The sequence below is a fragment of the Aphis gossypii genome, chromosome 3 (assembly GCF_020184175.1).
Source record: "Aphis gossypii isolate Hap1 chromosome 3, ASM2018417v2, whole genome shotgun sequence".
Lineage (NCBI taxonomy): Eukaryota > Metazoa > Arthropoda > Insecta > Hemiptera > Aphididae > Aphis > Aphis gossypii.
This window is the reverse complement of record NC_065532.1, coordinates 41,878,270-41,902,691: the sequence shown is the minus strand read 5'-3', so window position 1 is coordinate 41,902,691 and position 24,422 is coordinate 41,878,270. Positions and strand designations below refer to the sequence as shown.

Sequence of the window (24,422 nt, the reverse complement as noted above, 5' to 3'; positions counted from 1 at the left end):
ACACCGTAATAAAAAATATTATAATCATTAAAATCTATACACTTACGTAATTTTGACCAGAATCGTTCTAAGAGTACAAAATAAATATTTTAATTCGCACATTATTATTAATATCTAATTATTACTGATAATATTTGTTTAATATCTATTTGGAATATTCATTTAAATCATTTATATAATAAAACGGATCCATACCTTCTATACAAAATTACTGTTTTATACGTACAATACCATTCTCGACTTTTTCACCAAACGATTTTTTCGATGTCATTATTTTTACGTTCATCTCGGACACAAAGTATGTGTGTGTGTGTGAATAAATGTCTTCCTGTTTTTACTGTTTCCACGGGTTTATGTTTCGACATGTATTACAGTATTATTTTTTTGGCGTACAGTTAACATCGTTTCTGCTACTTAATTATCTGAAAACAAACCACGATAGAGCCCCCCAGCAGTTTAATAATTTTAGTCTGTACAGTGTACACTGTACACACACATATATGTATATATGTACATGCTATCATAAGTTTATACAAACATAATAATATTAAATACACATAAGGCGTATGTGTATATAATATACATATACTGAGTATTTTTCTTTTATCGGACAACGATTTAGAAAATATACATTCTTAAAGTTTTTAATCTTTTATAAACGTAAAGAACAAACAACAACGATAGTCATATGAACATTTAAAAACTCCAAAAAGTACGATATGTTTTTAAATGTTTGGAAAAATGTAATTTATTAACAAACTCTTTGTAATTCCCGAGACAGAGTATAGTTGTATAGTAAGGACGAGGTATACAGACATGCAAATCGCGTTTACTACGTATAAAATACTATACCAAAAGAGACTTGAGATTATGATGACGAGATAAACGCTCGCTGTACTTCTTAATGTAAGCTTGTCATGAGATGATTTCTGTACAAAAATGACGTTAAATGAAACATGGTACACTGTATTTTTGTATATTTTATTTGCAACTAATAAGCGGTTGTCAAATAAATTACAAAAAAAAAACTTACAAAGTATAAATTTAATTTAATTTAAAATAAGATCTTAAACTATATTACCTTACATAGCTGGGAAAATATTATTTTTGTTAAAATGTCTGTAGGTTATAAATGACAAAAATATATTTTCACGTTCTAATAACTATATGATTAAACTCGCATACAACATATACTCGGTTACTTGATAACTAAAACTTTACACGAGTATATTATTATTCTGCTCTTTGACATGTAGAGTTGGAATTCGAGTGATGATTCTTATTCTGACATTTATAAGATTTTCTCTTTACGACTTGCTTTACTGTCCGATATTAACCATATTTTATCTAAAATTAAAAGAATTATAAAAATTATTCATAAACTATTTTATATATTATGTATAATATGTATTTATTAAAAAAAAAATTTATTTATTTATATAATTTAAAATGTTTACACAATACTAAGAATATATTTTTTTAATGTTTATAAGGTCAATGGCCTATAATAAGTCATTGATAACGAACAATTAATATTATATTTTCGATTGGTATTCAGTGGATAACTGATCCACGGATTCATTAAAATGGGCTGGTAAAATAAATTAAACTGATTTAACTATAAAACTTTAATCCTGTGAATGAAAAGTACCCACTGACAAATATGTGTTATTAATGGTTTATTTTTGAAACTAAGGATTTTTAAACCAGAGTCATTGCCAGCTATAGGTGACCAGCGAGTGGCAACAAGTGAGTTTTATTTATTTTTCTTCCACGTTTATTTTGTATTTATACATTTTAGTCATGAATTTTGCCATTCGATAGTTACGACAGGATTTATATAGTACATGTTATAAAAAAAAAAAAAATATAAAACCGATTTACTATATCGTATGATTAGGTAGCGGATTGTATTATATTATAATTAATGTATATAATTTACACGAAATATCAGTGCACACGTTTCATTATACCGATTTTTGACCACAATAGTAAATGTAATGTGAACCGAGTGAGGATATCGTGAACTCAAGTGTGTTATGAATCGTTACACTGTGTTGTTTACCGTTTTAGCGCATGTATTCCATAAATGATATTTCAAAATTCAGAGGTTTTAAAAAAAGCGATTGGTATTGTCTTATAACTATCAATTAAAATGGCTAAAACTATAAGTGATACGCGTAACCAAACAAAAATATATATATTTTTTTAGACTTATAATTTTATTATGGAGATAGCCGGTAAAAATAAAATCGATCCATCAATATTTAAACAATCACTCAAAGTGACAACCGAAGTTTACGAGCCAACTGTTAAGCACGTGCGTAAGAAAAGTAAAGACAATAATTCAAAATACTTTAACTCCCGAACAAGCTCCTGCTTTCAAGTCAACGTGTACAACGCAAAAGTGATCGAAAACCACCGAGTTAGATGATTTAAATGCATACCTAGTTCGTAGAACTGCCCGTGCACGAATTTTATGATACGGTTCAACTGTTAGTCCGAAATGAAAAAGTAATGTGTTTGGGAAGGATGTGTACATTTTTTTTTTTTTTTTTTGACTGAAAATATTTGAAGACAAAATGGTTTTGTAGTATTTTATCGAAAAAGTCATCATTGATTATAAATAGTATAACATAAAATAGTTCAATAAACGCGCTAAGTGTAGTTTAATTGTATGTGGTCCTGTTGAAAAAACTCGTCGCTAGGGCATCAGCGGCCATTTTTCATTTACCCGACTGTACAAACATAGTTTTTGCAATTGTTCAAATATAGATAATAATATAATATATATAATATTTTATAGCGAAATTGCAAATCGCATATTTCTACAATACGAGTTGGGTATTTTCCGTATAATAAATCGTGAACAAATAATATACGTACGTATTACACTTGATAAGAATATTATTATATTTTTCGGTAAAGAAAACGTTTGGTTTTTTTACTTAACGCGTGTTATGCGTTCACGAACCAATACTAACCTAACCTTGATGAGTTCGCGGAGAGATATAGTTTTATTACAAAAATGTAATAGCAACGAAATTATTCCATAAAACTAATACGAATATCTCGAGTACAATAGTAGACGTTGTTACAAGTATTTCTTACGATGCGCATAACCGCCGCTTGCTCAACGCTTTGTCGAAAGCTTCAAAATACGCCACAAGAATTTACGAGATGCTATTATAATATATATTATTATGTTTTAAATTTTAATACGATAAAACGGTCAACAAAGTACACGCCCTATGATGATAGATGATTAAAAATTTCCAGAAACGACGTGGCGAAGTTGTATAAATACCTTTCTTGCTGCAATAATGCTATACAGTATCGCGGTGGTTTCGTAAACCGTAACGATTTGAATTTCGTATAGAAATATGTTTAATGCGAGAAACAATAATATTCCCACAACGATTCGATCATCAAAGTTGTAATAGCATCTTCCGCCGCAGAGGTTTCTTTGTAAAATTTAATAACAGTTATAGATATATATATAGAGCACAATACAAATTATAATCTTCTGCAACCGTAATTATTATAAACTGCTATGTATATCTAAAACACGAGAATTTCACTTTTGAAGTTCGATTTGTATTATTTATATTATTATACTAAATATAATATATAATAACTGCCTCGGAGCGTAATGTAATTATTTTTGTATTTCGTCTTGAAGTTACAAGTCGAACAAACAAAAACACGACGGTCGTGTTTTGTATATAATTCCTTTGTGTGCTCGTGACAGAACGGTGAAACTTTTAACTAACCACGTCGGCAAATGTCGCGACCGAATTCTTAAACTATAGTTGGGAATCATCCCTACATATTTTCAGTAGCACACGAGTCTCTAGCCCACGTACAAAATGCGGTTACTGTACAGTGGTCAGGTGTGTCGTTTAGATATGTTTATTTCAAAAATATATTTATCGTATTCGCGTTGAATTCATAAATCAATCTAACAAAACATTTTTAACCAAACCAGTGTAGTACATAGAAGTAGCAGGCATAATATAGTGTTTTTGAAAATTTTTGTAGGTAACCCATATTGTGACTTTCTATAACAATGGATCGACCGTTTTCGTGAAATTTTAAACCCACACAAATCGTTCATCGTTCCGTATTATTGAAAACGTTAAAAAAAAATTTCTTTTCTTGTTGAACTCGTTCAGCGAGCACCGTCTAAGCACCAATATACTGAAATCGTCTACACAAAGCCCGGCCCGCAGATGTAAAAAATTATTTGCGACTTTGGTCTTTCAATAAGCTAAAAATAATCTAAAAATAGGAATTTCAGACTCGGAATGACTTAAGACTTCTTTGCCTCCAATTCAACCATAGACCGCATAATAATAATAACTCACGCGTAAATTTCTTATGGATTGGTAGACAACAAAATCAAAACTAAAGTAGTTTTAGTAAAACTGAACTGCACTAGTACACGTGACCGTATAAAAAAATATTGCACCTATGAGCGAGTGGAGAGATTTCAAAAACACTAATTTCAACCGCCGGCATCAGAATCACAATTACTTCGCAGTGTATCTATTAATAACATTATTTTTTATAATCGATCTCAACAATAGTATTGCGAATTATCTATATATTTAATATATATTTACGGTATTTTATTACTTGTACGATAATATGGCGACGATTTTTGCAAATTATTTCTGTTCCGCTTCGACGATGTGCGGTGCATGTTTATCGCGTTGGGTATCTAAATAAAAGTATATTATTATTATTTATTATTATTTATCATATATTCTCCTTCGTTATACGTCATACGTTATTTCTGCGTTTTGCGTAAGGTTTTACGTCCGCAAACCAAACGCGCAGAATTATCTATTCGGCCGTCATTCGGGCGTTCGGGTGACGAACTTTCTTGTCAAAATTTTTTGCTCGCGCGTTTAAAACGTCGACCGAATGACAGACACATTTCCGGAGCCAGAAACGATCCGGTGGCGTGTAGAGCTGATCGAGCAAAAACGCGTGTCTGTTTCAGGTATCGCACGTCTTAATTTATTATTAATTATTATAACGATACGACTTTACTTGATATTTTGTTTCGCGAAGCGATTCGTCGTGACGGTGCACGTTGACTGTCGTGATGTACTCGTTACACGTCTCTCGTACACCAAGAAAAACATAGCACACGGTCATTATCGTATACATAGGATATTATGCGACCGTATTAGAACGGTATTCGTGACCAGCACGGGTATGTGGTATACTCGACAACGCGAATTTAAGAATATCGCACGCGCGTTTAATAAACGAATGTGTGTAATATAATATAATATTATAATTATGTCTGTCGGAATTATATCGGTGTCGTAATGTTTAAGTAAATTCGTTTCGAAAACCCGCGCGGTGCATACGAAGTGCACGCGCATAACGTTGCAATATTTCTAGAATTCGTAATTTTTACTCGGTGTCAAATATTTGTCTGCCGAATAAATATGCAAATGTGCACCGACTCGCTCTATATTATGGTCCTGCACACACTGCACTCACACACACGCTTTATACGTATTGCACACACACCACACTCGTACATACTTCCACGCTGCGGCTCTCCTGTTTAGCCGCTGTCATCGGGGTCGGTTCATTATCATACGGTCTCGTCGTACAATTAGTAAGTACCGTCCGCATATCCACCCGCATCGGCCACGGTCAGGACCTTTACTACCGATCCTCACCGACGGTATAGGCGAGGAGCGGTTTGTGACGGTATAGTTAATGCCACGAATGTTTTGCACGTGTTAACATAATGCGATTCGTTACATTTATATAATATTATACATATATATATATAGTTACGCGCTGCAATACGTGATTAAGTGATTTACATCGCATAATAACATGACCGGTGCCGCACACACACTGCAGTTGAATAGTAATTATATAGTATTAAACAGTAGGTCCGCGGTGTATAGGTACGACCTTACAGGATTTGAATCTAACCTGATGATCAAATAATAACAAGTCGATAATATTTTCAACAACGGCGCGTTACCGGCCTGCCCGACTTAATAATACGGATTACGCGTTGTTTTTGAGGACGTAGGTGTAGTACACGTAATAATATAATCTATCATTAAATCTGCTTTGCCTACGATAAACACACGATATTATAAAGTACGGGCTATTTGTTACGAACCGTATTATTAATGAATGATAAAACGTCGTTAACATTTGTCGCGACAAAACACAACACACATTAATCGTATACCTACCTATTCTCTATAGCTCGGTTAATTTCAAACGATTCCGTCGAAACGAGTCAAAATCGCTTTTGAGAAATAATACCCATCTATGCAGGTGTAAAAACTCGCAATGTACGTTGTCGAAACCCGCCGTTGCATATAAAGCGACAACCATTACACGGGCACGCTTGGAAAATTGTCTGGGGAAAGAAAAGCGGATTTAATGCGGGAAATCGTTATCGGGAAAATATTTATATAGTCACACGCCTACGCCTCGGATCGCGCTGTTATATTATGTGTCTGCAGGTAGTACAATGTACGTGCATATTATATATTTATAATTCGAGCGCATATAGGCGACCTGCGAAAACAAATAAAATCCCAAAACCAATCGACTCCGTAATTGGATTAAAGGGGTTTTATCGCGTTGCGATGCTCACGACCCGACTCCACGCACCCTTTTCTACCGATTATACATATTACATATATTATAATACTGCAGCGGGAAATCGCGTCCCGTCGCCGTCATTACGTACAATATTGTTTTCCGCGTCGTGCACGTACGCCGCGGGTACCGATATGTACTCGTTTTAATATTATAACGGTCTACATCGACGTTTCGTACAATTTGCGGTAATCGTCTCGGAATCTACCCCCAAAGTCCTAACCTTATTCGTGTGTATAATATGTACGTGTATATAGAGTTATGGAGCGAAGAGACGACCGCGACAATGACCCCCACAACACCGATCCTGTAAGGAATATACGTATTTACACCTAACCTACGCAAAACGGTTTTACGGTGAAAAATATACACCGTGTTAGGTCGGACGATGTGTGTATAATGTATAATATACAAAACAAAAAAAAATTTCGATAAATCAGTTTAACCATTTATACCTAACACAATTTTATTATGTAGTAATAACCAGTAATCAGAATATGACTTGTTTTTTTTTTGTGGCAGGAGAAAGGATCGATGATGAAAAACGAACAAAGGCTGTATAAATGAAGTATGAAGCAATGAAAGTATCGCAAGTTTTATTATCATCATCTATATAGGACTTATAAGAAAACTACTCGTTCAACATTCGACTTGAAATTATTTAAATATAACAAAACTATCTGATTATAACAATTTTAATTGAAACCGGGCGTGTCTAATTAAAAAAAAAGATGCTTTTATCACTGATAGTATACACAGTAAGCCGAAATTATGAAATTGCTGAATTTTAGAGCGTTTAATCAAATTAATGTCATTTTTAATAACTTTAAACATATGTTAATATCAAAGTACCATAGAATGATAAGAAAATTATAGCGATGTAACACTTATAATTCGCTTAAAATTATACTAATTAATATTCTCAATATTAAATTCTATAAAAAAAATAATAATCTACGTAATGGCGTCATACACGTATAATGTATATTATGTACATCTAGTATTGTAGTTTTATAAATTTATAACGACAAATTTTTTGAGAATTTACATCCGAGTTGAACTTTAAAAGATTATAAATCAAATTTGTAACGCTATTTAATCAATATATTATATTTGAATTATCTTAAATAATAAAAAAAATATTTCTATAAGTAACCTTGATAATTAAATTTTAATTTTTCACTTCATCCCCTAATGGGTAAGTGTGGAATAGTCTAACTTTTAGTTATTTTATTAATTAATTAATATTACTTACTGTTTTTGCTATGAAATACATTTTGAATATTTTTAAATCTATTAGTTACGCAATGATCCGCGACTTCGGTGTAGTTGATTGTGAAAATTATTACTTCCACATTGAGTTACTCCGAGTTTTTAACTATTATAATCCTTTTTTTTTCGTACTATATTTTTACTCCTTTTTTAGGTACGCTTGGACCGGTCATGACTTGTGTTTAATTTTTTAGTGTATCCATACTGAAATGAAACGAAAGCAATACATATTTAATGTATTTATTATATTATGATTTAAGGGACAGTTATAGAAAATATGCAATAATATGACATATAATTATAGAACTATTATTATAACGTTTTAAAATTTTAGCACGGAAGTAAGTAACAAAAAAAAATAAAAATATATCTATTATACATAATAAGGACGTTATAATATAATGAATTCGGTTTTCCAAAGACGCTTCTGTTCAATTTGTGCATAATAAATAATAATGTCCGTGAATTTAACATACAAATTATCGTAAAATCTGCATAGGTCCCACTTCTGTTATGATAATTTTGAACGGATTACGCCATGGAAATAACATAACATTATTGTTGAACGCGTGTTCGGTTCATTGGCTCAAAAGATATAAAATAGGAGATGAAAAACAAAATAAATAGTTAAATCGATTTATATATTTTGTGCGGTGCTGCGTGTGGAAATATTCAAAACCTAATAATCTACTGAAATGTTGATTTACACACACTCAAAATATACCGTTACCGCGTTGATAATTTTCTCGAGAAACGTGTACATACGATATAGGTACACACGATAATAATACCCACAGCATACTTCCGACAGTCTGTTGTTGAACTTCTTAGATTTAACTTATCAAATCGGAAAATGAGAAATGTTTTTTGCGTCAAATCCCGTCTTGTCTACAAAACATTAAACAAGGTTCTATACACGCACACATCCACGCGGCGGTGCGTGGGAGGTTCTCAATGCTTTCACGGCTTTCCCTTGATAATTTGCTCGGGATTAAACACGTCGTATAAGTACATATAGTGTAATATTATATGACACTTACGTTGAACTACGAGACGACTGGTGCATGACAATAACACAATAATGAAAGTACAGACGTGTACCTAGATAAACTTAAAATGTGTATAAAATAAAAGCACTTCGATCGAAATTATCGAAAATCGACACTTAATGAAATTCGGAAAAGCTTTGATATCAAACCGGCGAGGCGGTGACCGGGTTTAGCTCGGAATCTGTTTTTCAAAAATCATACATTTGTTTGAATACAATTATGAATTAATTAATACTCTTTTTATATTTTTACTACAAAAAAAAAAACCAAGAGTAAAAATGTTTTTTAAAAGTATAACATTTTTTTTGTCAGGCTTAATAAATTAATAAATGAAAAAAAAAGCAATTGGCATAATGTTAACGAAAATGATAATAATGATAAAAATATTATCCAAGTCATAATAATGATGTATATTAAAGGTTTTAAAACTTTAAATTGAATGAAATAATTATTAATATCGTGGGAATGGTGACAACGGATTTTGTTGAATTATATTCTTATTGTGATTATTTTATTACCTGTGATCGTCTGTCTTGAATTAAACGCATTAAGTATATGACGTATACAACGTTAGATACAATATTTAGGTTTAATATATTTTAAACTTCGTTCGCAAATTCTTCAATAATTTTCGATATTATAATATCTTTTTTGTTCAATATTGACGGGAGTAGATATCCTTCAAAAGTTCCTGCTCATTTTTTCAGCTTGTAAAATAAGTGGTTTACTAAAATTTAAAATCCCTAAAAATGATTATAAAATTAGTAAAAATATATTTTCACGATAAATAATCTATTTCATTTTTTTTTTTTTTTAAAGAATCATTCTATTACAAGAAATTAAATCAATGCAATTTTTTTTTAATAAATAATATTTAATATTTCTGAGATTTAACAAAGAGAATTACATTGATAATCGTTTTTCTTATCAACGAACATCATCACAACTCCTGGGTCGACTGTATTATTCATTCTAAACTTACAAGTATAATATAAGTGTAATGTACATAGGTATCTGGGTAGATTATGTTAAATTCTAATTTAAATGATTTAATACCTGTTAAATAGTAAGCACTGTACAATCCTATTTTGTTTATCATGTTCAAAGACAAAAAAATCGTCTGTTGTCTAAGAAGATTGTTATAAATGAAAACACTCCTTCAACGCCCACAGACGTAATAAAAGACATGCGTAGGCATTAAAGGTAACAAATATCGTCCCGCGTTAATTATCCTAAAATATTTAATAAGAATTAATTTTCTTGTCTTCAAAGATTTTCGAAATAATTCCCACTACAGTGTAACTCAATCTTATGGGTTGTAACCCATTGGTGATCACAAGTCAATTTTCGTCGTTATAATTTATTTATAGATTTTAAGAAATTTATAATATTTTATACTGTACAAGCAAAAACTATACCAACTATATTATCGTTCACAGTGCAAAATAAATACACACTTAGCATACGCCTCACAATTAAATATACATTTGTAGAATTATATACATTTTAAACCTATAAACTTCATATCTACAGTATAAAGAGTAACACGTAACAAAAATAGCAAGAAAATTTGATTTTTAGAACTACTTATTAATCCTGTATAAGTGAAATCATGAGGGCTGTAATTTTTTGTAAAACAGTTTATAATTTGTTCTGAATATTTTTGACTTAATTACCTGTCTTGTTTAAAATACAAGCCTTTACATTATTTACAATACCAATTTCCTCAACTAAGAATATCCCCGATGTTCCAAACTTCAAAGCGTGATTTACAACTTAGTATATATTTTCATAGTTGTCTTTATGAATACTAAGTTTACTTACTAAGTTATACTAATGTCTTTGTTTGCCATTATATCGTTATTAGGTATAATGCCAAACACAGCGCTTTTTTTGTTTAGTTATGACATCGTCTTTTTCAAATTATTTAGTGATTAATTAATTTATGATTAACCAATTAATCAATTAAAACTGCCATTGAACAACTCAAAGTAATTTTTTGGGTTTTTTTTAAAGATGTCATATTATTCATATGAAATAAATTATAAGATTAGCAATAAAAAAAAAATATTTGGGTACATTTTAATTATTTTTTTTTTTTTTTTTGATTAGCTTAAATAAAATAATAAAAGTTTTGTATTATAACGTTTTCCTTATAAAATTATAAAATAATATATTTAATAATAACATAATATTTGTATTTTACTTTTGACTACATATACATTGAATTAAATTATTTTTTTTGTTTGAACTTCAAACGTATCAAATTTATGCTACTTATATGTTATTAACATCGGTTTATGACACAATACATTATCTGTTGTAAGTGATGGCCTATAACTGATGTATGAGATTAGCAAGTTATGTTAAGCTTTGGCATAGACATTAAGATCTAATTTTCCCCACATACACACAAGTCATACGTCCAAACGAAACCGTTTTTTTTGAGGGGGGGGGGTATGTATAATATGTTGTAACTTTGTAAATTATTGTAAGAATCATAATACCGCTTACTTCAAAGATAGCACGTATAGGTATTTCATTTGTATAAATTCAACGATACCACAACAATGCCGTATGTACAATAGTCGGCCCAGAACGCCATTGGAAACGCAATAACCGTCAAAATCTTCCTCCAATTTACAAGTAACGGTGAAAATAACTAATTCTGCGAGCTTATGCACGGAACGCGCAGTGCAGTTTGTTTAGATGTGTATGCACAGACGGTAAAGCTTATTCTGTACGCAGTTTGTCTGTGAAGGGAATTCCCACAACATTTTCTACACTATGCCTAATATGTATTTAATTCGATGTCGTCGGTAAACATCTATGCGCAGCGGTGTTCCCCAGACGGAAATTACAAATTCGCCGTGTATTAGATTTACGTATATATTTCCAAAACCTAGTCACTGGGGTTGCAGCACGGACATATTAACGAAATACCGAAATTCTACGAAAAAGGTCTCCATCTTCATTCTAAAAACACAAAATATAGGCAATAAAATTTACGGAAAACTTCATAGCTTACGAACGTAATATAAAATTATTTAACATTCCGGAGCTTACTAATGTAATATTGTATTAAGTAATTTATGTTTATAAATTATTGTTTTATATATATATATATATAGGTATATAAATAACTTATTATTTATACTTCATTTAATACGTATCATATTGTAAAAGTCGTGAGGTGTTTAAAATAAATAAAATGAAAAATCTAACATAATAGTTATTAGTTATTATATTAAATATTTGTTCGAAAAGTAGATGGAATAAATCCGATTCTATAGCAATTGGTTTTGTTATGTCTGGATTCAAAACATGAAAGTCTTAAGAGCTTACTATTCCATATTTTCCATATGAGTACGCATTGATCAATAATTATCTATAAGTCGTGTTAACTTTTATTGCACCTTTTTTAGCTTTTTACAACAAAAATATATAATAAAATTAATTATAAAAATTATATCATAAAATATTATTAACGTTGTAAAAAATACCTTAATTAAATATTGTTGACCATTATTATTATTATTATTATTATTGGTGAATTATTTTGATTGTATTATTTGCCTTTTTTCATTAAACCGTTTCTCTACGTTTCTTACGACATAAGTTTAAAATTATTAAGTGGCAAAAAATTATTTAGACATATTTTCTAAAATTTTTAAAAAACTAAAAAAGAAAATTATTTTTAGCAACCAACATTATACAACTGTTGGCACCAAATTTAAAATTTCTTGTAAAGTGAAAAGTCATAGAAAATTTAAAAAAAATCTTGATAATTTGAACTTTTTATAAAAATCAATAATATACCGATACTGGAACCAATTTTAATAACTGTATATAAAATTGTTATAACTAACTGCAATTATTTACTACCAATGTAAAAGTAATTAATTGTTACTTTATAATACTCGCACTCATCAAAAACCCTTTACAATGTGGAAAATTATAATCAGTATACTTACATTTCTATTAAAATATAAATATAAATTTACAACACACACTCGATCTTCATTGTAAGACTAATATATTAATCGCTCCGCTTCGAGTCTAAAACAAGCGGCCTCAAAGAAGTTGTTATACACAATTGCATGATTCAATTTGTGAGTTAAAAGTTGAAACAAACGGGCAAGGTTCGGTGTAAATATCCACAAATCTTAACTCTATTGACAATAAAATTAAAATTTTTAACTATTAAACGAGTATCATGCACACACAAAGAAAAAAAAACGTATGGTTTTCAAAACTAAAATATCTACAACTCATTTTATCAGTCACGCGGTAGGTGGGTAAAAATTCCATTTTATAAAATCTTTTATCATTGAAAGTGAGGATTATATTATTATCATGGCTTTCTCCGGACTTTATTATTATATTACAATATAATATTGTTCATCAAACTCAAACGTCCGCATTATTAAAATGCACACAATATAATATTTGTATACGTATATAATGGCGAAGAGCATATTTTTTTGGATCAAATATTAAAGTCGAGCGCGGTGTATAAATACATATAGAAAAAAAATCGTCGCGTGATTTTTTTTTATAATATTTTTTATCCATAATATATTTTATTGTATTTTTCTCTTAAACCAAAATAGCAATGATTATTATTATTATTACGACGACGAATTTAATCTTATCGTCGGCCGTTTAATTTTCTGGGCGCGCAAATATATCAGTCACGTAGAAAATCAATTTTCCGTCATTACATTATATTGACGCGTCTTTATATTGAAATATAAATTTTCAAGCACGTATTACAAATAAAAATGTATATCGTCTATAAATGATTGCTCGGGAAAGGATAAAAAAACATTCTTAAAATCCATTATCTCCGATACAGTATTAATGTATACAAAAGTCTCGGTATACCCCAATATACAGAGCAATACGCGGATGAAAATTAGATGAATTTTTTTTTCATTCATAAGAAAGAACATTTTACATAGTTTGACTATGTACAACACAGCAGCTTTGGTTTATATATTAAAAAAAGAGATAAGTAACATTCGTCTTCTTTTATCGTGTTTGTTTAAAATATTCTACTAACTATGACTCATCTCAGTAAAAACGCAAATATTCAAAAAAAAAGCATCATTTTATGAATATATGTTACCCAAAACACCACCATGAATAGTATCATTCATCTTTTTATTTATTTTTAATATCTACTTTACTCAAAAATTATTCCATTGCATTCGTTTCAGACTTATTACAATTTTATTTATTTATGGTGTTAGCTCGCTTACTTCTCTCCAATTACCTGCAGAACATAAATACACTTATTGCCAAAGAACTATTTACATCTTTTATTAATACATCCGTGGTTTTATTAATACACAGTCACGATATCAGTGTATTATAACTAAAATTATTCCTAAATTAAATTTATTATTACGAAATATAATTACATAATACTGTATTATGAATTGTAACAATTAATCATTAATAATATTTGTTATTGTTACTATATTATGTAATACATCGAATCATTAGTCCATTAAACTGTTAAACCAAAAACTGAGGATAATATATCAATAATAATAACAATAATAATCTTATAATTACTTCAAACTGTCGTATAAAAATATTTTTTTTTTTTTTTTTCAGAACCACGGAATTTGATTTAAAATAGTGGTGGGAACTTAATTTGATCACTCCGTATATGAATTAAAGTCATTGACATTATTTCCTATAAAAACTGGTCGATTGAATAATAACCGTTTTGTTTTATCGCCCAAGTCAAACGGATTTCGCCCGTCTAGTTGTTTCGTTGTGAGACGAAAAGACCCATTCATGGGTTAAAATATCGTTTGAAACACATCAATACGGAAATCAACATTTAAATGATACTATAATTTAAATATATTTAGTTAATGGTGCACATAATCTATAAATTTTCGAATGTACATATTATATAACGTGTGACCGAGTTCGATAATTTTATAGTATATGTATTAACGCGAGTTTAATGCATATTAAAAACAGTTCTGCACAGGTATTCAAATATTGTATTTTCAGAAAATACGTTCAAGTTATATTTTGATCGATGTAGCTATATAATTTACATTTTAGGTTTTATAATGATGTGTACATTTTTATTTTATTTTTTTGAAAATCACTTTTTGTTCCAATAAAAGCTTAATATAGAAAATGTCATGTGTCAAATATTAATCGATTGGAAATCAAACGGAGCAACGTCATAATAATGTAATTAAGGTCGTGTCTGAAAAAGTTATGGAAAAATTCGAATTGAAAATAATAAAAATAAGTATAATATTAATATTATTTAACAAAAAACTTAAGTTGTATGTGGTTTGAGTATTTTAATGTATTTAAAAAATATATAATATAATATAATATAATATAAATTTTCACGAAGAAATGTATTATACCAATTTTATATTGATTACGATTTTAAATTTAATCACAGTGTGCAATTAATTGTATAAGTCTATTATTTTATTCAACTTTTTTTTTTTACTATTAAATATAATACTTACAATTACGCACTTACAAACGCAAAAGGCATATTTTATACCTATGCGTATTAGGTGCATAATAATTATAATAATATTTTTATTGTAAAGTAGTTTTTTCAATAAACACAAAGTACGCAGGTCACGTTTATCAAAAAAAGGCTGTATGCTTTTTAAATATTAAAATTAATAACTTTTTTTTTTATGCGAACATATGTATAAATAATAAATATGTTGTTTTAACTATATCATTATAAAGTGAACGTAGTTTGTCTCATATTTAATAATGCGTGTGTGACTGCAATTTTCGTAGAAAATGTATGTTTAATAAAAAAAAAAAATTCAGGAAAAATATACTGTTTATAATATGATATGCATTCGTATTTTTTTTTCATTCGTTTGATTTACCCAAATTATCTATGAGAAATATATGAGTGATATTTATGGAAAATGGCTTATCAATGCAAAACACTTCGATTTGTAGTTTAGATTTCCCCTGACTCCCGCAGCTTTATAAAAAAAAAAAAAAAAATACTATGCGACGATTTGATCATGAACCTAGAATTTCCTCTTCAACCCCTTTGGGGGGAGATACCTTGAGATATTATTTTCCAAGAGTGTTTGGTGGTCATTAAAGACTTAAAATGAATGAGTATTGTATTTTATAGTTTATAATATTATTATTTTTATAAATGTTATTATTTAATATTATCTATGATTGAAGAAATGTCGATCATAATAAAATGGCATCGTTCTATAGTTGTTCGATCGTGTTCATATTGCTCATTAAAAAATATTGATAAAAAATAAAAACAGTCTCGACGGAAAATTGCCACCTCATAGCGTCACACCTCGGTGCTATTAAGATATTTACAATTATTAACTCGATTAAATTAAAGAAAAATTTTCTGTTGAATGTTGAAAACAAATAAATTTATATTACTAGAAACTTCAAATTTTAAGAAAATTAGCCAACTAGTTTAACGAAGTTAAGAGCCTCAACAGTAATATTACAGTACAGTAATTTATTACAGCAGTCTTCGTTTTGAATTGTATTTATGGTAATCAAATTTGCTTCAATAACAATAAAAAGAATATGTACAATGAAATATATATACATCAACAAATTAATATAAAAATATTATATGAATTAGACAAAAAAGTGTCATTTAATTATTTTATATTTAAATATGCGAGTTGACTGTTTAAAAATTATATTGTTCAGCAACCATCATTTTGGGAACGAATTACATTTTGTTCGAAATGTACATTTTAATAATAAGTGTAATTAGCATAAAATGTAAAATTCAGTGCAAAAGTACCAGACAAATAAATTTATCGGACAATCGCTTCAATTAAAAGGTTTGTTTCCAAAAATGTAGGTCAAGACTTAATTACCCGAATCAAGTTAATTTTTTTACCTACGAAGTAACGAACAAAATAAAAAATTATAAATAACAACAAAGGATTTACAGTACTAAATTATTTAAATATCGCTGTGGTTATTAATACAGTTGTAGAGGAGTACTCTGTAATGGTGTATTTTTTTTTTTTTTTGGCCCAACGAGAAAGATTTGATGTTTATTGTTGAAAATACTACAACATATTAAATGTAAAAAAAAAAAGATTTCGGTCCGATATTATTTTCCTGCAATAATAATATTATTTAAGAAATTCTTTTCTCTCTTGAAAATATTTCATATCTCTACTGTGAAGCTATACATTTCAATTTTATACTCAGTCCACATAGTATCAACAATAATACACAATTTTTATATATCCCATTTCTGTCGTTAAATTATTACAGTGGGCGATTAAACGAGTAACGGAGCAAACGCATACATATTTTTCGCTTTTTATATGTATAGGTCACACACAAGTTATGTAAATACTAAGCATGTTTATTATTTGATACTATTTTTGATGAAGACGTAGTAATCTTTTAAAAAGACGTCAAAACAATAATGGTTTAAAAAAATCGTAAAAAATAGATCAAAAAATCACACATATTAATGTCTAAAACGCTAAAAGTATTAATACAAATGCATAATTTTACAGCTTTTTAAATCTTTCAATTTTTTAAAACATATCATACTCGTATTGAATATATATTTCTCGTTGCTTGTATTTTTTCAAGAATCGTCCCAATAATTATACACTAGTACACTACACGTAGTCATTTTATTTTTTCGCGGGTTGTTAACTATACAATAAGCTTTAAAAATAAGATTATAAAACGAGTAAAAAATAATTGGTGATAAAACGTTGTTTGTGCAATACAAATTAAATTTCGTTTGATTAAAGCAAGGAATGGTTAGTATTTTTTGTCGAACATACTTTTTAATTTATCTACAAATAGGTTTGGCGTATTCATTTCATATTATATATGTATAGTGGTGTATACAAGCAATGCGCATTCTGTGACGGTTTTGGTATGTGGTTCGATTTAACGGAACATATATTATATCAAATGATGGACGTAGGAACTGTCCTTTTACAAAGAGATTAATTAAATATATATATATATATTAAAATTATAAAATTATTTTCAAAAAACTAAAATAAATATTATTTCCTCGACAACATCGTGCAGTTAAAAAAGTACACGTTTGTTTTTAAAAAGCAAAAATGAAGCATATTTATGTTTCAAAATAGCAAAAAAAATCATGACCAATAATTAACACAAACTAGCTAAAAAAAGAATAAAAAAATTTGAAATTAATTTAAATCAAAAATAGAATTAATTACCATGTATTTCTCCAAATTTGCAGTAGTGAAACTGACTCTATTATATTGTCCGACAGAACATTCTTACACATAAAAAACGACTCTCTACAACCACTGAATTGATCGGTGAATACTTCATTGTTCATACAAGAGGTTCCAAATTATAACACTAAATCTTAAATTATGAAATGGTCGATATCGATGTTATATGCATACCTACTGGCCTTATAGGTACTGCAGGTTATAAAATGTAAATCGATAATCTACATGTTTAATACAAAGCCGATAACGAAATCAATAATAATCCAATATATACACATATATAATAATAAATAAATATTATATATTATATCTATACATATTATTTAGTCCGAATTCTGGGTTTTTACATTTTTTATTTAACAATAGCGTAATGTAATAAATATATAAAAAATCCACAGCTGGAATAATTTCGTAAAAAATCAAAAAAGCATTTACATAAAAAAACTACTAACTTACGAATATCAGTCTAATTTTTTATAGGATTTTTAAATATTTCATTTAATGTTTTTTCCTTATGATAAGCTTTTAAAAAAATTTTAATTGAACAAAATAAATTTTTTATAAATTATGAAACTGTTGTTCTATGACATGAGTAGAATATAGTCGAACGAACACTGAAATACACATCATAAGGAGACTTGGAATAAATCCTAATAAACTATAAGTGATTATATTTTGTTAGCATTTGTATGGCACCTAATTATAAAAATTACATCTATTATTAAATATGCAAAAAAAAAATGACTTTTGATTTCACTGTAAAATAATACCTAACATAAACTAAATTTGTAACTATTACTTAAATAATTTTGAAATAACCTTAATAATTGAGACTATGCGAGGGTCACAATCCCGAGCTCATCATTTCGTAACACTCGAAATGGTTTCGGGCATGCAATGTTTCGGCCACAGACTGCCTTGCGTGTGTATAAGTGTTTAATATTGAATCGAAACAACGAGACAATATCGAGTTTCCCTCGTCTCAATGTGTGACAGTTATATAAGCTCAGACTTCGCAAGTGCCGTGCGCGTTTGACGGAGGTCAAGTTTTTGATAGGAAATGACTTTTCAAATAAATTCGTGTTCGATAACGTTCACAAAAGACTGATCATTTTCTGCTACCAAGCGTATATACAGTACCAGCGTATGTACTACGTACCGATTATACATAGTGTCCCTTCAATAATTTTCTCATTTGACAAGTCATCTTCTACCGAGAACGATAATACGCTTATATTTAATAATTCGCTTGATTCATTATTTTTGATTTTAATTGGATGAGAGTTTCATTACATATGCTTCCAGTAGTCATGACACAACGTGACATAATATAATATGATAGGATTTGATTTGAGGATATCGATACGTGGAATAAAAATCTTCACTTTCGTTGTCGCTACTTGCCAAAAACCGTTATACTGAGCGATTTGTGTTCAGTTTTGGTAAAAACAACGATTGAATGAATAACATAGACGATTTAAACTTATAAGAATAATACGCAATAGAATCCGCTGGATTGGGACACATTGGGCGATGACCTATATTTGTCCCCATTATCCGACTGTCCCTATGGACCGAATAACTAATAAACCAAAACTTTTAAAGTGAATATACGAGTACATAATAACTCTATCTACAAAATACATACACAATTAATTCATACTTTGCTTAAAAATTATTATTAGTAGTGTTAATGGATCGTTATTTAATCGATTGTTTTTTATACATATTTATTATAAATTAATTATAACTAACATTCTTAATTCCAACTTTGTTAAGTTCCAGAAAATTTTCCATTCTTCTTTAATATAATGTTATAATGTATTAATACTTTGCTTAGGGGTATTGACAAAGTCTGCACAAATGCAGTCTTGTAAAGTATTCAAGTTAAAAAGTGTTTTAATACTTTTTTGTATTTTAATACTATTTTAAATACATTAAAAAATAAATACTCAAATACGTATTCTAAATAGATTTTTTTAGTGAGTTTTTTTAGTATATTTATTTTATATTTGAATACTTAGTTCAGAAAAAAAAAAGCTTAGACTGAAAATAATGATGGACTGTGGGATTCTGTTGATTTAAATAGTACTAAAATATCAAAGTTAGGAACATGTAATCAACCTTCTCAGTAGTTGTTAGAAAAAACCGAGGAAAAACATTGTTCGAATACGTATTCCGAATACAAAATAAAAGTATTCTGTACAAGACTGCACAAAATAATATTTCTAATGATATTGTTGGGGAATTTTCATTTTTATTTTGCATGCAGTATACTCTCAGTAATAGTTGATCTATGGAGTACGTGGTAGTGGGAGAAAAACAAATAATTAAAAAAAATAAAATATGGAATATGAAAATATTACATAGTACGTATTTGTAAGTATATTTATAAAATATAATAGATCTATAAAGATTAAATAATTATTACAATTTCGATAGGAAAGTATAACCATAGGTTAGAATATTTAGTTAAGACACTTTTATCTTTATCCCTCATAATCGAGCTTATAAGCGATGGTTTGTCTCCAATAAACGAAATTAAATTACCCTAAACGAATATATTCGTTCTGGACTTTACCAATTTGTCCGCATTAGTTGGTTGTCACCTTTATGCGGTTAGGTTGTCCCGATTAAACGGATTGTACTGTATATATGTATCATAAATACACAACAGGTGGCCCGCGATAAATTTAATAAAATATGTTTAATTATTATTGAAAATTATAAATTGAAAATGTTATACATGCTTATAAATACACGTACTTGTGCATCGAATTTATCGACACTGTGTATATCAGTATAATATAACACAATATTTAAATAAATATTTTGTATTTAATGAAAATAAAGCTAAATGGAATAAATTATTTATGAACAATGAAATTAATTTTTAATCGTGGGGTATGATTAGTTTTACTACATGTTTTATATCAATTGTATTCATAGTTAATTGTAATTATTTAAACATCAATAATACATATTCCTCATATTAATAAGTAATAACCAATATTTTAAGGAACACATTATGAATTTAAATAAATACTTTTCTAATCATAGATTCATCATAAAAATTTAAAATTTGTTTTCAACTATTGTGATGCGATAAATATATCCTACGCGTTAATTACTAAGTTAACTCGAGTAATAAAACAAAAGAGGCAAATAATAGTTGAATAACATTTGAAATCGGACATTTTCACTTTAATTGGAACTTTAAATATACTATGTAGAACTAGTAGAAGACTTATAAAGATAATAAATTATAAATAAATAACTATTTGGATATGTATCTATTGACTGTGGCTACTTGATAATAATGTCTGTTTTAAAATTTGGTAAATAAAAAAAATTAACTATTTATTATAAATTATAATACATAACATTATAATAATGTATAAGTAGCCGCTGACAATAATATGTATCTATAATCATTAATCACATTAGGTATAGATAGGAGATAGATAGTAACATTTTAAAAATACCATACTCTAAAATATGTATTTTATTATTCATTTTTTAACTCAGAATTATTTTTAAAAAAATCTTTGAATGCGTCTTTTGGGAGATAGGGAGACGACGGCCTAGTCAAAATTAACTATGAATTTAAATTTAATTATAAAATTTATACTTAAATTTATATACTTATAAGGTATTATAAGTATTATATTAACAATATTTTGTTAAGAAAAAGGTCCTTTAAGGGAACGCTATTTAAAAAATAAAACAATTATAATTGTCAATACACAACTATATGTTGTATAAGCAAAATTAACAAAATGTTATCTTATGAACGATTTGTGTAAGAAATAAGAAATATAAACACTCAGGATAATATACTGCGGTAATAATTTTAATATAATATAAAATATGTATTGTTGTAGGTATGCAATATATAAAAAATATACAGTAAATTATAATATAATTTGCTCAACCATGAAAATTTGTATTTAGTCAAATTTGTATTTTTAAAAACGCCAGTTCTAATTAATAATATTATGTAGGTTAGTAGATAATTTATTCATGTGTAATGATTGGCCTGCAATATATGAATATGGGTGACAATCGATCGCAAGCAATATTGATTATTGTGCCTGAACGGTTTCTAAAGACACTATATGGATTAATTCAAAATGTATATAATTATAAATGTATTGATACCATTCTCCACTATAGATCAAATTAAATGTTTCGTTTACTGTAAATAAAAAATAAAAATTGGATTCAAATTAAAGTTTATACTTTTTGGGTATTCCACAAATAACTAAAGAACGGTTGGACTTCATATAATACGAAATTTAATACAATATTTTAGATGAACGCGTTTAATAATTATAACTTATAATGAATATATTGTTGTGAATGCAATCAACGATGATAATATTCTGTTTAAATTCTCTATCATTGGAACTAAATTTGATAGAATACTTAAACGTTTAAACGTGAAACGGGAAAAACGTATATGTTATATATAATACAACAAAATTACACCAATGATTGTTTTATCATCGTTTAAATGGCGTTAAAGTTTTTAAACACCTTATAGAAGACTTTAAGTACTTAATATCGTCGAAATGAAAAATTAGTATATCAATTAGCTTTTTATATGTGTTTGGAATCTGGATGATCGTGTAATAAATTCTAACCAGCGATAGACGTAATCATGATATATATTACTACATATACCATAAAACCTGATAAAAGAGAACAATAAACAGTAAACTTAAAGCTAATGTAAAAACAGTATAAAAGATCCCTGTGAATAAACACAAAGTTTATTTATGATAAAATGGTAGGGCGAAGATTTAATTCGGCCGATGAATGTTTTAAAATGTTCTGGCTAGCTATTATTCGAATGTTGATTCAAGCTCGAAACTTTATGTCTACACCAAATAAGGTTTAATAATGCACATACAAACACAGACACACGCACACACAACTAATACTCTACACAAGATACTTTAATAACCTCTTATGGTTTAGGAAACAACTAAAGATTTAATGGAACTTAAATATAAATAATAATAATTAATTTTCCAGACGTATGAGAAATTTATTGACATCGTGTTTCGAGAATAAGACTATAACATTTTAGTGATTTTTTTTTTTTTTTTTTTTTTAGTACGTATGGACGACTAAATCAAAATTTAATGAATTTTTTATAACCTCACGAGATAGGTACTTATTTTAAACAATAATTTATGTTATTTATGACCAATCGACTAGTGATAAGGTTTCAAAATTTATCTCATTTTTTTTAAATTGTATTTATATTTTACGTTAACTTTTTTTATTGAAATCTACTCTGATAAAATATTTCGATTTTTAAACGAAAAATATGAACAAAATTTAAACAAATTCTTTTTGCATAAAAGAATAAACGTACAACTCGACGTAGGACGTAGGTACACCTTTTTGAAATTAAGTTAGACCGTAAATCATCATACAACTAAAAAAAAAATATGTTGCACTGAATACCTTACACTATACACAATATATATGATATACCCTCGGATATACCTATGTAACATACCATGTATTACACAAATTAGTAAATAATATTATTGAATATCCACTAAAGTCTAAAAGTTTTATGAAAAAGAAATTTAAAATGCTTTTGAGTGTTGAACAAACCAAGTCATATTGTTCATGATCAATTAGACGAATTATTGAATTATGATTTATAAGACGTAATATGTATACTAGATTATTATAAGTGCCTAAAATTAAAAATATTTTTTCTCTAAAAATGTTCTTCTAAAAGTTCTGAAATAAACAAACTGTTTAATAAAACATAGACCATATATTAATGCAATATGGATAATATTTTATTTTTTAAAAATAATATCAGGCTTGACGCCCAACTTCTTTGTAGTACCTATGAAGCAAGTCAAATCAAAACATTTGAGTGAATGCGCTGAAGCAATTCTTCGAAATTTTTTCGAGAGTTGTTATAGTACGTTTGGGACCAGTTGTTTTTTTTTTCATTAACTTTCCCCGAAATTTGAAAACTATCAACTCACCTCATAATTGTTGTTTTCCGATTTGTCAACATCACCGCGTCACGTCCGACGTTGAAGTGAAGTCTGAAATCTGAATGCTCGCTGCACCATATAACTACCGAATTATTGTTTTTATCAAACGCGTAAAATTATGAAAACACATGATGAACCTCACTCCA

General features: G+C 28.3%; 2 long non-coding RNA genes across 2 annotated transcripts in view; one reads left to right on the top strand and one right to left on the bottom strand.

Annotated features, from left to right (window-relative positions):
* The window catches only part of LOC114128155 (uncharacterized), a 24,751-nt gene extending 17,061 nt beyond the window's left edge, over nt 1–7,690 (top strand). The window contains exon 8 of the long non-coding RNA XR_007605047.1: nt 7,180–7,690. This is a non-coding gene — a long non-coding RNA (uncharacterized LOC114128155). The remainder of the gene's footprint in view (nt 1–7,179) is intronic.
* Nucleotides 16–24,422, bottom strand: LOC126551172 (uncharacterized). Its single transcript, XR_007605053.1, has 4 exons — nt 24,265–24,422; nt 9,497–9,721; nt 7,913–8,133; nt 16–1,347 (listed from the first exon to the last, which is right to left on the bottom strand). It is a non-coding gene; the product is annotated as an uncharacterized LOC126551172 (long non-coding RNA).